The sequence below is a fragment of the Neoarius graeffei genome, chromosome 3, assembly GCF_027579695.1.
Source record: "Neoarius graeffei isolate fNeoGra1 chromosome 3, fNeoGra1.pri, whole genome shotgun sequence".
Taxonomy (NCBI): domain Eukaryota; kingdom Metazoa; phylum Chordata; class Actinopteri; order Siluriformes; family Ariidae; genus Neoarius; species Neoarius graeffei.
The window spans coordinates 14,021,092-14,034,989 of record NC_083571.1 but is presented as its reverse complement, the minus strand read 5'-3'; positions in this window follow the sequence as shown (position 1 = coordinate 14,034,989).

Here is a 13,898-nt window from a genome sequence, read left to right as displayed (position 1 = left end):
GTGTGTATATTGCAGACTGGCATCTCATCCACAATGTATTCTTACAGTGTTAGTCATCTCCAGTTTTTTTTGGGCATTTTTGGTTATGGATCATGTAACCACCATAGTCCTAAACAGGATAAAGGAGCTGCTGAAGATCAATGAATTAATGAACTTATGTCCTGTCAAACCTCCCTGTGCACCAGATGGTGCAGCATAGTCAAGTTTATTTGTATAGCGCTTTTAATAATAGACATTGTCCTAAAGCACCTTTACAGAATTTGAATGACTTAAAATATGAGCTAATTTTATCCCTAATCTATCCCCAATGAGCAAGCCTGTGGTGATGGTGGCAAGAAAAAACTCCCTCAGACAACATGAAGAACCCTCAAGAGGAACCAGACTCAAAAGGGAACCCATCCTCATTTGGGCAACAACAGACATGACTATAACATTAACAGTTTTAACATGAAGTCAGTTTCATTGATGGAAACTTGAGTGCGAAACTCTTCATGACAGCTGCAATCCTCAGCCCTAAAAGCATTACTGTAAGTGTCCAGAGTATCTTCCAAGTGTGACTTTCAACTGTCCATATGGGGCTGTCCTCCACAGGAGCGATGTGACGAGTCTCCAACCAGACATAGGGCATCAGGATGGATCAGGCAGGTCCGAGGAGCAGAAGAGCTCCACATAGCTCAGCTCAGCAAATCACATATAATCCATGTTTTCACTATTTCCACTGCCAAGCAAGCTGTGCCATACTCAAATACCCATTATATTTCTTGTCCAGGTACCTTCTGAGACAATCAGGACATTTGATTGGAACTAAAGTGGTGCAGACCATCAACTGGTCAAGCAATCAATTTCCTATTCGCTTCATTTGTGCACTAAATGGGTGTAAAACCTGAACATCCTGCCAAGTGCCCTGACAGTGTGGAAAGACATTCAGGATTCAGTCACAGCAATATGGGTTGGAGTGTTTTAGCGTTTTAAGAAACGCCTTCTGGTTGGATTAAAGTATTGGCACCTTTTGCTATGTTTGGGTGCATGGGCAGCTATAAGCGAAAAATTAGTCATGCTTGTGTTTTTTGAGTGTGTGCGCTTCACAAACTCACTAGTTGAATTGAGAACCAGTGCTGCAATAACAAACCAGCTGTCTCTCATTTTATTTCTTTTGATTTCAAGTAGCATTTCAGTACTTGTCCTTCTCAAGTGACCAGTGGAAAGTGGCAGTCAGGATATGAACAGTCCTGATTGTGGGTTTGTGAGTCATGGCAAGCTGCATTGTTTGGTTCAGAAGGACTATTAGTTTGTTTGTAAACTCATTGTGAATTAGTTAAGTCTGCCGGTGTTCTGGTCTTCTTGTGTGACAACGATTTTCATATTTGTGCTAATAAACAGCATGCTTAGCATACACAATTGCATTCTGTAAAATAGCACAGGCTGCATTTAGCTCCTGAACCTGATCAAGAGTAGGTAATTTTCTTTAAATCAGGAACTGTCGAGATGAAACTTGCTATAGTGAGCATCACTAAGTGGTCAAGAATGAGCATAACTTCAAGTCTTTTTGGTGAATAACTACAGTATATTAGGGCAAGTGAAGGTAAAAAAAAATATGGAGCTGAGGCAGGGGGTAATATTCGGGGGGGGGGGACCCTCAGAATTTGAGATTAAAAAGTCACAAACTTCAGACCCCTCACCCCCCCACCCCCAAAATTCTGAGATTAAAATGTCAAATTTCTAAGGAAAAAAAAACTTGGAAAAATAGTGTCAAGGAGCCAGATCACTTCACTTTGCAAGGTTAGATTAATATCATCACATCATAGAGGCCATGGTTGAGCTGAGAGTTTTAGGAATTTCAGCCTTTTTTTCTCTTGGAATTTCTGACTTTGGTTTGTTTTCTCTCTTGATTTCTGACTTTTTTTTTGCTCTCAATTTCCGATGTGTTTTTTCTTTTTTCTCTCTCTCGGAGTTTCTGACTTGGTGGTGGTGGTGTGTGTGTGTGTGTGTGTGTGTGTGTGTGTGTGTGTGTGTGTGTGTGTGTGTGTGTGTGTTTTTCCCCCTCTTGGAATTTCTGACTTTTGGGGGTTTTCCTCTCAATTTGACTCTTTTTTTTTTCTCTCTCTCAGAATTTCTGACTTTATAATATCAGAGAACATCCAAGTTCCATCTTGTAAATGTAAGACTTTAATCTAAATTTTTTTTATTTTACTTATTTTTTTTAATTTAAGAAATTTTTCCCCCTCTCAGAATAGTGCATGGGGTTTTTTTTGTTTGTTTTTTTAAACCTACAATGATCCTCATATGCCATTGTACCACATGCTACTTATTGTCACAAAAATAAAATCTTAATTCAAGAACATCTAGAAACAACTTGTCAGCGAAGTGCTCTCTCTGACAGTCTCGTCTGAAATGACCCTGATGGGATATTTGCCTTCAAAAACCAGTCAGCTGAAGGCATCTCCTCCAATTCCAGCCTAAGTAGGCAGCAATTCATTGCATCATGTTTCTGTTCCACCCTGAGTTGCAGCTTCTAACACTTCACTGCTCTTGTATGGGATTTGGAGACTGGGTTTTATTTGTGATAATAGACTAATACATCTCTGTTGGATGGATAGACTCATAAGTTTGCTTCTTTTATTGGGTTCTCAATGAGGCTTAATGAAGAATAGACACAGCTTTCAAATCAAAATGAAGACGTGAGTAGTGCAAGCCTCAGGGAAATTAACCTCCGTGTGTGTTAGTGCAGTGCATCGAGCATGCAATGCTATGCATAAGTAATGACTCATTAATAATTGTGACAGCTTGGGAAAACTTCACCTTGGCATGGTATAATTTTATGTCCAAATCCAGAGTATGAGCTGTTTACTATAGAAACAATGACCTATAATGTGTACATAAACCTATTATTCGCATTGCAGGTGGAACTGCTGTCTGAGCCATGCTGTTACACAAAAAAAGCTTCAAAGGTTTCTTAAAGTTGAGGTTATAGGCAGAAAAAAACCCACAATTTTGGCCAAAGCCATATTTTTGTCTTTTTGGCTATTTACAAGAATCAGCCACAGTGACATCTGATGGGTTTTCCCAGACCACCACCACATATTTATCCTTGACTTGCAAGTGATGTCAAAGCAAAATAGAATCCCAGATGTCGGCCATGTTGGTGGATATACAAATGCAGGGTCAAGTGACATTCCATACAAAACAGTCATGCGTGCGCAACTCTTCTTGTCTTTCCACTGCTTGAAGCATTATTTTAGCTATGCCATATCTTTGTGTTGTATTTGGTTTTGGTCACAACAGTACTTGTGACTGTGGCCCGTTTGGATTTTTTTAGACTTTCAGAAAGAGGGCCAGGAAACTCTGAGACTTAGTATGGAGAGGAGATGAGGGGATCAGGACACTTGGTCCAATGACCATTTGATCCAATAGTTAAGACGTTTTGTCCAAAGCCTTTTTCATACGCACTATCAATTATTTTATATTCCAGGTATTCTGGTGTTCACAAACGAAAGCCCCCCCCCCCCCCCCCCCCCCCCGAGAGTGCTGCTTGGTGTCTAAAGATTTAATATGATCCAGCCGGCTTTAAAAATAAATAACTAGGTTAGGGGAGCTCACGGCAAAGCCAAACTTTACAGGTACATACTCCCTTTCTAAGCCTCCCCCTTTGAAAGAGCATGGTTTTGGGTCAGTAGGACTGCGCTTCGGCCCGGGATTCATGAATGAAGGCTCTGCAAGAGCGCTGCTCGGCGCCTAAAGATTTAATATGATCCAGCTGGAAACATAGACATGCAAGCGAGCAGCCTGCAATGACTAGGGAGTTAACTCAACTCATCCCAGGATCAGCAAGTGGCAGAGGCCGACGTGGTTACCCCCCTTAGTATGCTCTTTAGTGTTGACGCGCATGTACTATGGCACTAATTGTCTTTACAAAAATGTGTTTTGCTTCGGTCAAATTCCATTGAGAATTCCTCCTTTTTTTGAACAAATACCTGAAATATTGATAGTGCGTATGAAAGGCTTTGGACGAAATGCTTTAACTACTGGACAAAATGACCTGTATTCATACTCAGTGGTCGGTAGAAGCATCTTATCTTCAGAAGAGTCTGACTTTTCTTCAATAAATTGGGGCAAAACCACACATCTATCTTCTCTTGACTGTTCAAATCGTGGTAATACTGAGAAAATTCAGCATTGTTTACAGACACTTTCAGTGGCTGCCATCTTAGTTGCTTTGTGTATCCACCGTGACGGCAGACACTCATGATGTAGCACATTTTGATCATGTGGTTGCAAGTCATCTATTCTGTGCTGTGTGAGACTTATTTTGTGTGAATGTGTGCACAAGGAACAAATCTGTCGTTGATAGTTTTGGTAGAAATTTATTTTAACCCATCTTCAAGTAATTTAAGTACCTCCTGTGCTCCCATGATATCTCAGAAGGATTATTTCTTTCAGGTTGAAAAATTGGGAAAGCAAAAGAAAACACCAAATCTATGTACAATCAGATGGAGACAATTTCTAAGGCAGAAGTGTCAGATGAATTCAGGAGTCAGAAATACAATTTCAGTTTATTTGTGTAGAGCTTTTAACAACAGACATTCAAACACAATGGCTTGGGAGACTATATAAAAGGGCAATGGTGGGAAAGGAACAATATATTGAAAGGTGGAAAGAAGGAGTGATATATTCTCAGGATGAAATTTTTAATATTCAAAAATGGCATATCATTAAAGAAATAATTAAATGCTATTTAATGAATCTTTAATTTTTTCATGATACTCAAATATGTTTTTCATTTCAGAAGTTCCTTGAGATGACTATGAGCCTGTTATAAATAAATATGTATATTAAAAAATTGAGTGGCACTTAAGGTTGTGAGCCCTTTAGAATTTTCTATATTTCTGCATAAATATGACCTAAAACATCAGATTTTCACACAAGTCCTAAAAGTAGATAAAGAGAACCCAGTTAAATAAATGAAACAAAAATATGATACTTGGTCATTTATTTAGGAAAATGATCCAATATTACATATCTGTGAGTGGCAAAAGTATGTGAACCTCTAGGATTAGCAGTTAATTTGAAGGTGAAATTAGTCAGGTGTTTTCAATCAATGGGATGACAATCAGGTGTGAGTGGGCACCCTGTTTTATTTAAAGAACAGGGATTTATCAATGTCTGATCTTCACAACACATGTTTGTGAAAGTGTATCATGGCATGAACAAAGGAGATTTCTAAGGACCTCAGAGATTTGTTGTTGATGCTCATCAGGCTGGAAAAGGTTACAAAACCATCTCTGAAGAGTTTGGACTCCACCAATCCAGTCAGATTGCATACAAATGGAGGAAATTCAAGACCACTGTTACCCTCCCTGGGAGTGGTTGACCAACAAAGATCACTCCAAGAGCAAGGCGTGTAATATTTGACAAGGTCACAAAGGACCCAAGGGTAACTTCTAAGCAACTGAAGGCTTCTCTCACATCTGGCTAATGTTCATGAGTCCACCATCAGGAGAACACTGAACAACAATGGTGTGCATGGCAGGGTTGCAAGGAGAAAGCCACTGCTTTCCAAAAAGAATATGGCTGGTCGTCTACAGTTTGCTAAAGATCATGTGGACAAGCCAGAAGGCTATTGGAAAAATGTTTTGTTTGACAGATGAGACCAAAATAGAACTTTTTGGTTTAAATGAGAAGTGTTATATTTGGAGAAAGGAAAATGCTGCATTCCAGCCTAAGAACCTTATCCAATCTGTGAAACATGGTGGTGATAGTATCATGGTTTGGGCCTGTTTTGCTGCATCTGGGCCAGGACGCATTGCCATCATTTGATGGAACAATGAATTCTGAATTATACCAGTGAGTTCTAAAGGAAAATGTCAGGATGTCTGTCCATGAACTGAATCTCAAGAGAAGGTGGATCATGCAGCAAGACAACGACCCAAAGCACACAAGTCGTTCTACCAAAGAATGGTTAAAGAAGAATAAAGTTAATGTTTTGGAATGGCCAAGTCAAAGTCCTGACCTTAATCCAATCAAAATGTTGTGGAAGGACCTGAAATGAGCAGTTCGTGTGAGGAAACCCACCAACATCCCAGAGTTGAAGCTGTTCTGTATGGAGGAATGGGCTAAAAGTCCTCCAAGCTGGTGTGCAGGACTGATCAACAGTTACCAGAAATGTTTAGTGGCAGTTATTGCTGCACAAGGGAGTCACACCAGATACTGAAAGCAAAGGTTCACATACTTTTGCCACTCACATGTATATGTAATATTGGATCATTTTTCTCATTTGTTCAACTGGGTTCTCTTTATCTACTTTCAGGACTTGTGTGAAAATCTGATGATGTTTTAGGTCATATTTATGCAGAAATATAGAAAATTCTAAAGGAGTCGCAAACTTTCAAGCACCACTGTATGTTTGTGTTTTTTTTTTAATATAGGATGAAAATACTGCAAAATACAAACATACTGCATGACATTCCAAGTAAACATGAGCTGAGATGTGTGCAAAATTAATCAGATTCATCCTTCAGAGTCATACAGTAAAAGCATATGGTTTAAAAAAACCTGGATTTTTCACAAACTATGTCTCAGATATACACAATTAAGCTAAACTTTTTTTTTTTCATGCCCAGGAGTTAAAATCCTGTATGAGCAAAATGAATATAGTGTGGTACAAATAAAAGTGGCATATTACAAAAGTATCCATGAATAGCATTATCATAAATAATGAGTAAAATGTAGGGCAGCATGGTGGTGTAGTGGATAGTGCTGTCGCCTCACAGCAAGAAGGTCCAGGTTCGAGCCCCGTGGCCGGCAAGGGAGTTTGCATGTTCTCCCTGTGTCTGCGTGGGTTTCCTCCGGGTGCTCAGGTTTCCCCCACAGTCCAAAGACATGCAGGTTAGGTTAACTGGTGACTCTAAATTGACCGTAGGTTTGAATGTGAGTGTGAATGGTTGTCTATGTATCAGCCCTGTGATGACCTGGTGACTTGTCCAGGGTGTACCCCTCCTTTCGCCCGTAGTCAGCTGGGATAAGCTCCAGCTTGCCTGCGACCCTGTAGAACAGGACACAGAGAACCATTCACACTCACACCTATGGTCAATTTAGAGTCACCAGTTAACCTAACCTGCATGTCTTTGGACTGTGGGGGAAACCGGAGCACCCGGAGGAAACCCACGCGGACACGGGGAGAACATGCAAACTCCACACAGAAAGGCCCTCGCCGGCCACGGGGCTCGAACCTGGACCTTCTTGCTGTGAGGCGACAGCGCTAACCACTACACCACCGTGCCGCCCCGTTACCGTATGTTTTTAGAAAAATATAAGACATAAATTATGTAAATCATGAATTTAAAATAAATCAGTTTCCTGATTTCTGATGCACTCAACTATTTGCTGTTTTCAATCTATCTACACACAATTAATGAAATTCCTTCATGATTTTTTTTTTTTTAATTGTGCCAGACTCCAATGAACTTTGCTTAAAAAAAAAAAAAAAAGCTCAAGATTTGAAATGTTTCTGTTAGGACTAGGACTGTTTTGGCCTCTAGAGGCCGCTGTTATTTCCTTTTCATGTCATGTTTATTTTGGCCTCTAGAGGCCGCCACTGTTCCTGTGTTTTGTGTTTGTGTTAATTGCCTGTTTAGTCCTGATTATCTTCACCTCTGTTCAATTTAGTTTGTGTATTTATACCCCCTGAGTTCAGTCCTCTTGTCACGGAGTCTTTGTGCTGTTATGCTTATCTCCAGTTTCCTCTGTACCGTGTTCTTTGTTTTGCACTTTGCTTTTCTTTTGGACCTAGTAGTTACTGTGTTTTTGGATCTTCTGAGCTTTGGTATTTTTGCCTTTTCTTTTCTGATTTTTTGGCTTTTGTTTTGTACTTTTGGATTTTTTTTCCCTTATATCTTCTGAGCGTTTTTGGATTATTACTTTTTGGATTTTTTGTCTATATATTGTAAATAAACCTTTTGATACTTTTTTCTACTTCTGCCTCACGCCTCTGCATTTGAGTCATCCCCTTGGTGGCCTAGTGGGGGTTTGCTGGATTATCACACCAATGAACCAGGTTCGAATCCCAGCAAAACCCTAACAGAAAGACTCCGTCATGGCTGACTCAGCAGATGCTGCTTCAACTGTCTACCTGGCCAACCTTCAGGGAATTATGGCAGCTCCGACACGCTTCGGAGTGACCATGGACGTACGCTCACCAGCCAATGTAAGGCCCTTGCTCGCCACAAGGAACTGCTTCAGCAAATTGGGAAAAGCCTGGCACAGCTGACATCTCTGCCTGCATATCCTGATCCAGCTCCCGCTCCTGCTCCAGTGCCTCCTGCTATGCTGCTTTCTTCACCTCGCGAACCCAGCCTTCCTGCACCACAGAGGTATGACGGCAAGCACAGTGAGTGCCGAGAGTTCCTTATCCAGTGTCAACTCACCTTTGAGCTTCAGCCTACCACCTACACTACGGATTGCCTTTGTGATAACCTTATTAGCTGGTAAGGCGCGAGCCTGGGCTACTGCTATCTGGCAGAGACAGGGACCTGAGTGCCTTGATTTCCAGCTGTTTTCTGAAGAGATGCTTCGGGTCTTCGATCAGGCAGACATCAGTACCGATGCAGCCCGAAAGCTCATGTCCATCCGGCAAGGAGGAAGCGTCGCAGATTACGCCATCTCGTTCCGGACACTCGCAGCAGTAAGTGGATGGAACGAGACTGCCCTGGTGTCAGCCTTCCACCATGGTCTGTCTGACCCCATCAAAGATGGTCTGGCTTCTATCGGATGCCCAAGTGACCTCGAAACACTGATCTCACATGCTATTCATCTGGACAACAGGATGAGAGAACGCCACCAAGCCTTGAGTTCCCCCAGCCTCCCTACCTCTACCTGGAGACCGTCTACCTCCTTCAGTGACTGTCCAGAACCCATGCAAGTGGGTCGTACTCACCTCTCTGCATCTGAGAGGGAGCGCAGAAGGAGGGACAAGTGCTGCATCTACTGTGGCAAGCCTGGTCACTTCTGAGCATCATGTCCCGAACTCTTGGGAAAAGGACCGCCCCGTCCAGCTGAGGGAGGGTTGTGACGGGGCCTACCCTCTCTCCCAGACTCCCTGGCCAAGGAATCTACATCCCGGTCTCCATCTCCTGGGGTGAGTCTGTCCACTCTTGTCAAGCTTTGTTAGACTCAGGGGCGGCTGGGAACTTTATGGATATTCACTTCGCCCAAAGCATCAATATTCCGACTGCACCTCTTGAAGTCCCACTGTCTGTGTCTGCCCTCGATGGCCAAGCATTAGGTGATGGAAGAGTCACCCAAGTTACTTCTCCAGTCTTCCTCCAGTCTCAAGGTCACAAGGAAGAAATATCCCTGCACCTGATTCCTTCACCTGAGTTCCCAGTTATTCTAGGCCTTCCTTGGCTTACTCGCCACAACCCTCGCATAGACTGGGTAACAAGCCAGGTTGTGGAATGGGGCTCTGCATGCCATGCCTCTTGTCTGCTCTCTAGCTCTCCTGTGTCTCCTGCCGAGCCCCCTGATCTCACCGTGTTATCTCAAGTTCCCACAGAGTACTCGGATCTCAAAGAGGTCTTCAGCAAGAGCAGGGCCGCCGTTCTTCCTCCGCACCGGGCCTACGACTGTGCCATCGACTTGCTCCCTGGGACTACCCCTCCTCGTGGCAGACTGTTTTCCCTCTCTCAGCCAGAACACAAGGCCATGGAGGAATACCTCAAAGACGCCCTGGTCTCTGGGTTCATTCGACCCTCCACCTCACCTGCTGGTGCCGGCTTCTTCTTTGTCGGCAAGAAGGATGGGGGGCTCCGACCATGTATTGACTACAGGGGCCTGAACAAGATCACTGTGCGCAACCGATATCCCCTTCCGCTGATGTCCACAGCTTTCGACCTGCTCCAAGGCGCCACCGTCTTCACCAAGTTGGACCTATGGAACGCATACCACCTCATCCGTATCCGACAGGGAGATGAGTGGAAGACTGCCTTTAACACCCCTTCTGGGCACTACGAATACCAGGTGATGCCCTTTGGACTCACCAATGCACCAGCTGTTTTTCAGGCCCTAATCAACGACATCTTAAGGGACATGATTAACCTGTACGTTTTTGTCTACCTCGACGACATCCTTATCTTTTCCAAGACCATGCAGGAGCACTGCCACCATGTCCGCCAGGTTCTCCAGAGGCTGCTACAGAACAATCTGTTCGCCAAGGCCCAGAAATGCGAATTTCATGTTCCCGAGGTCTCCTTTCTGGGATTTATTGTATGGACAGGCCAACTCCAAATGGACCCAGCCAAGACCCTGGCCGTCCGGGAGTGGCCTACTCCCAAGTCCGTTAAGGAGGTTCAGCGGTTCTTAGGATTCACTAACTTCTACCACAAGTTCATCAGGAACTTCAGTTCTGTAGCAGCACCCATGTCGGACCTCACCAAAGGGACAGGTGGATCTTATGTCTGGTCTCCTCAGGCGGAAAAGGCATTCAAAGACCTCAAGGACCGCTTCTGCATGGCACCCATTCTGGTCCTCCCGGACACCTCCCAACCATTCATCGTGGAGGTGGACGCCTCGGACAGTGGTGTCGGCGCGGTGCTCTCTCAATGTTCGGAAGGAAAGCTGCACCCCTGCGCTTACTTCTCCCACCGCCTGAGTCCTGCGGAGTCCCGGTACGATGTGGGGGATCGAGAACTGCTAGCGGTCAAACTGGCCCTTGAGGAGTGGAGGCACTGGCTGGAGGGAGCGCAACATCCATTCCTGGTTTGGACTGACCACAAGAACCTGGAGTACCTCCAGCAAGCCAAGAGACTGAACCCTCGACAGGCTAGGTGGGCCCTGTTTTTCAGTCGGTTTGACTTCACTCTCTCGTACCGCCCCGGCTCCAAGAACACCAAACCTGACGCACTGTCCAGGCTGTTCTCTGCCACTAACAGGGAGAATGAAGTCGGGCCTATTATCCCTGTGTCCCGGATTGTGGCCCCTGTCCGCTGGGGTATTGAGGAGGCTGTCCGACTAGCCCAACGCCAGGACCCCGGTCCTGGGACGGGGCCACCGGGCCTCTTGTACGTCCCACATCAAGCCCGGGCCAAGGTTCTCCAGTGGGGTCACTCTTCCCCTCTCACCGCCCACCCGGGAGCTCAGAGGACCCTGGACTTCCTGAAAAGACGCTTCTGGTGGCCTAACATGGAGAAGGAAGTAAGGTCATTTGTCCTGTCCTGTGAGGTTTGCACCAGAACCAAGAACCCACGACAGCGTCCCCAGGGTCTCCTGCATCCTCTGACCATTCCCCGGCATCCCTGGTCCCACGTGGCAGTCGACTTCATCATGGGTCTCCCTGAGTCACAAGGTAACACGGTCATTTTGGTCATAGTTGACAGATTCTCCAAGGCCTGCCGCTTCATACCACTGTGCAAACTCCCCTCTGCTCTTGAAACAGCGAAATTATGTTTAATCATGTCTTCCGAGTCTTTGGTCTTCCACAGGACATCGTCTCAGACCGAGGGCCCCAGTTCTCCTCCCGAGTGTGGCATGGGTTCTGCAAGGTCATTGGAGCCACTGCCAGCCTCTCCTCTGGGTTTCACCCACAGTCCAATGGTCAGACGGAGAGGCTCAACCAGGACCTGGAAACCACCCTGCGAGGCCTGGCTATGGATAACCCGACATCGTGGAGCACCTGGCTGCCATGGGCAGAGTACGCCCACAACACCCTGCAGTCATCGGCCACCAAGCTGTCGCCATTCCAGTGCCAATTCAGGTTCCAGCCACCTCTGTTCCTGGACCAGGAGGAGGACGCGGGGGTGCCCTCGGTCAACCAATATGTGAGACGGTGTCGCAAGACCTGGAGCAAGGTAAAGAAGACCCTCATACAGACCTCCAGAACCAACCAGACTCAGGCCAACCACCATAGAAGACTTGCACACGCTTTCCGCCCTGGGCAGTGGGTTTGGCTGTCCACTAAGGACCTTCCGCTGCGGGTGGAGAACCGCAAGCTTTCTCCTCGCTACATTGGCCCCTTCAAGGTGGTGCGCAGGGTGAACCCTGTCTCCTACCGGCTCCAGTTGCCCCGGACTCTGAGGATCAACCCCACTTTCCATGTTTCCCTGTTGTGGCCCGTACTGACGTCTACGTATGCCCCTGCCCCTAGGAACCCCCCGCATCTTCCAGGGTCAGACTGTGTTCACTGTGCATCGCCTGCTTGACTCCCGCCGGGTCCGCGGCGGGTTGCAATATCTGGTGGACTGGGAGGGCTATGGTCCTGAGGAGCGCTGCTGGGTTCCTGCTCAGGATGTCCTAAATAAAGAACTGTGTCGGGACTTCCATTCGGCCCATCTGGATCACCCTGGGAACGTCAGGAGACGCTCCTGGGGGGGGGGGGGGGGTGTCCTGTTAGGACTAGGACTGTTTTGGCCTCTAGAGGCCGCTGTTATTTCCTTTTCGTGTCATGTTTATTTTGGCCTCTAGAGGCCGCCACTGTTCCTGTGTTTTGTGTTTGTGTTAATTGCCTGTTTAGTCCTGATTATCTTCACCTGTGTTCAATTTAGTTTGTGTATTTATACCCCCTGAGTTCAGTCCTCTTGTCACGGAGTCTTTGTGCTGTTATGCTTATCTCCAGTTTCCTCTGTACCGTGTTCTTTGTTTTGCACTTTGCTTTTCTTTTGGACCTAGTAGTTACTGTGTTTTTGGATCTTCTGAGCTTTGGTATTTTTGCCTTTTCTTTTCTGGTTTTTTGGCTTTTGTTTTGTAATTTTGGATTTTTTTATTTTTTCCCTTATATCTTCTGAGCGCTTTTGGATTATTACTTTTTGGATTTTTTGTGTATATATTGTAAATAAACCTTTTGATACTTTTTTCTACTTCTGCCTCACGCCTCTGCATTTGAGTCATTGGCCTAGTGGGGGTTTGCTGGATTATCATACCAACGAACCAGGTTTGAATCCTAGCAAAACCCTAACAGTTTTATCATGCAACAGTCATAAACTGTGAATTTTATACTCGACATTGTAAAAAAAAAAGTTTTAACAGTTTCTGGTCTGCAGGAGCTTATTAATGTGGCAAATGAATATATTGTTTCTCATGGGTTGAGACGAGGGCCTTTCTGTGTGGAGTTTGCATGTTCTCCCCGTGTCTGTGTGTTTCCTCCGAGTGCTCCGGTTTCCCCCACAGTCCAAAAGACATGCAAGTTAGGTTAATTGGTGGCTCTAAATTGACCGTAGGTGTGAATGGTTGTTTGTCTCTGTGTCAGCCATGTGATCATCTGGCGACTTGTCCAGGGTGTACCCTGCCTCTTGCCCATAGTCAGCTGGGATAGGCTCCAGCTTGCCCATGACCCTGTACAGGATAAGCAGCTACAGATGATGGATGGATAGTCGTAGTGTGCTTATTGCCTCCAAAAGGAGAGAATATAAAATTAAATACATAAAATCCGAACAATATACAGACAGCAACAATTAGAAATCATGTTAAAAATTTGAAATGACATGAGCATCATATGAAAAAAACATTTCTGTCATATAGATCATGACTTAGCAATAACTGGCGAACAAAATCGACTAGGCCATCACCTCTGGTAAAACATCTCAGGGTGCGCTGGCACTATCTTGCATAATTATCATCAAAAGTATACTCAAGAGATATTCCATGGTTAAGACACATTTGACTAGCTCATGTGACTAGGTTGTCTTTACTTGATTTATCACATGATTTTTGGCCAAGTAAGAACATATAAAAAGATCTAGCCCTAGAATCAGTCACTAACACATTTCATAACAATTATAAATAACTAATGCCCAATGTAGTCTCAATCCTATGTACTGTTATAGCATTCAATAGGGGACCATTTCAACAAAACTTATGAACACCAATTGCAGCCTTGATCAACTTACTTGGCCAAAAATCATGTGATAAATCAA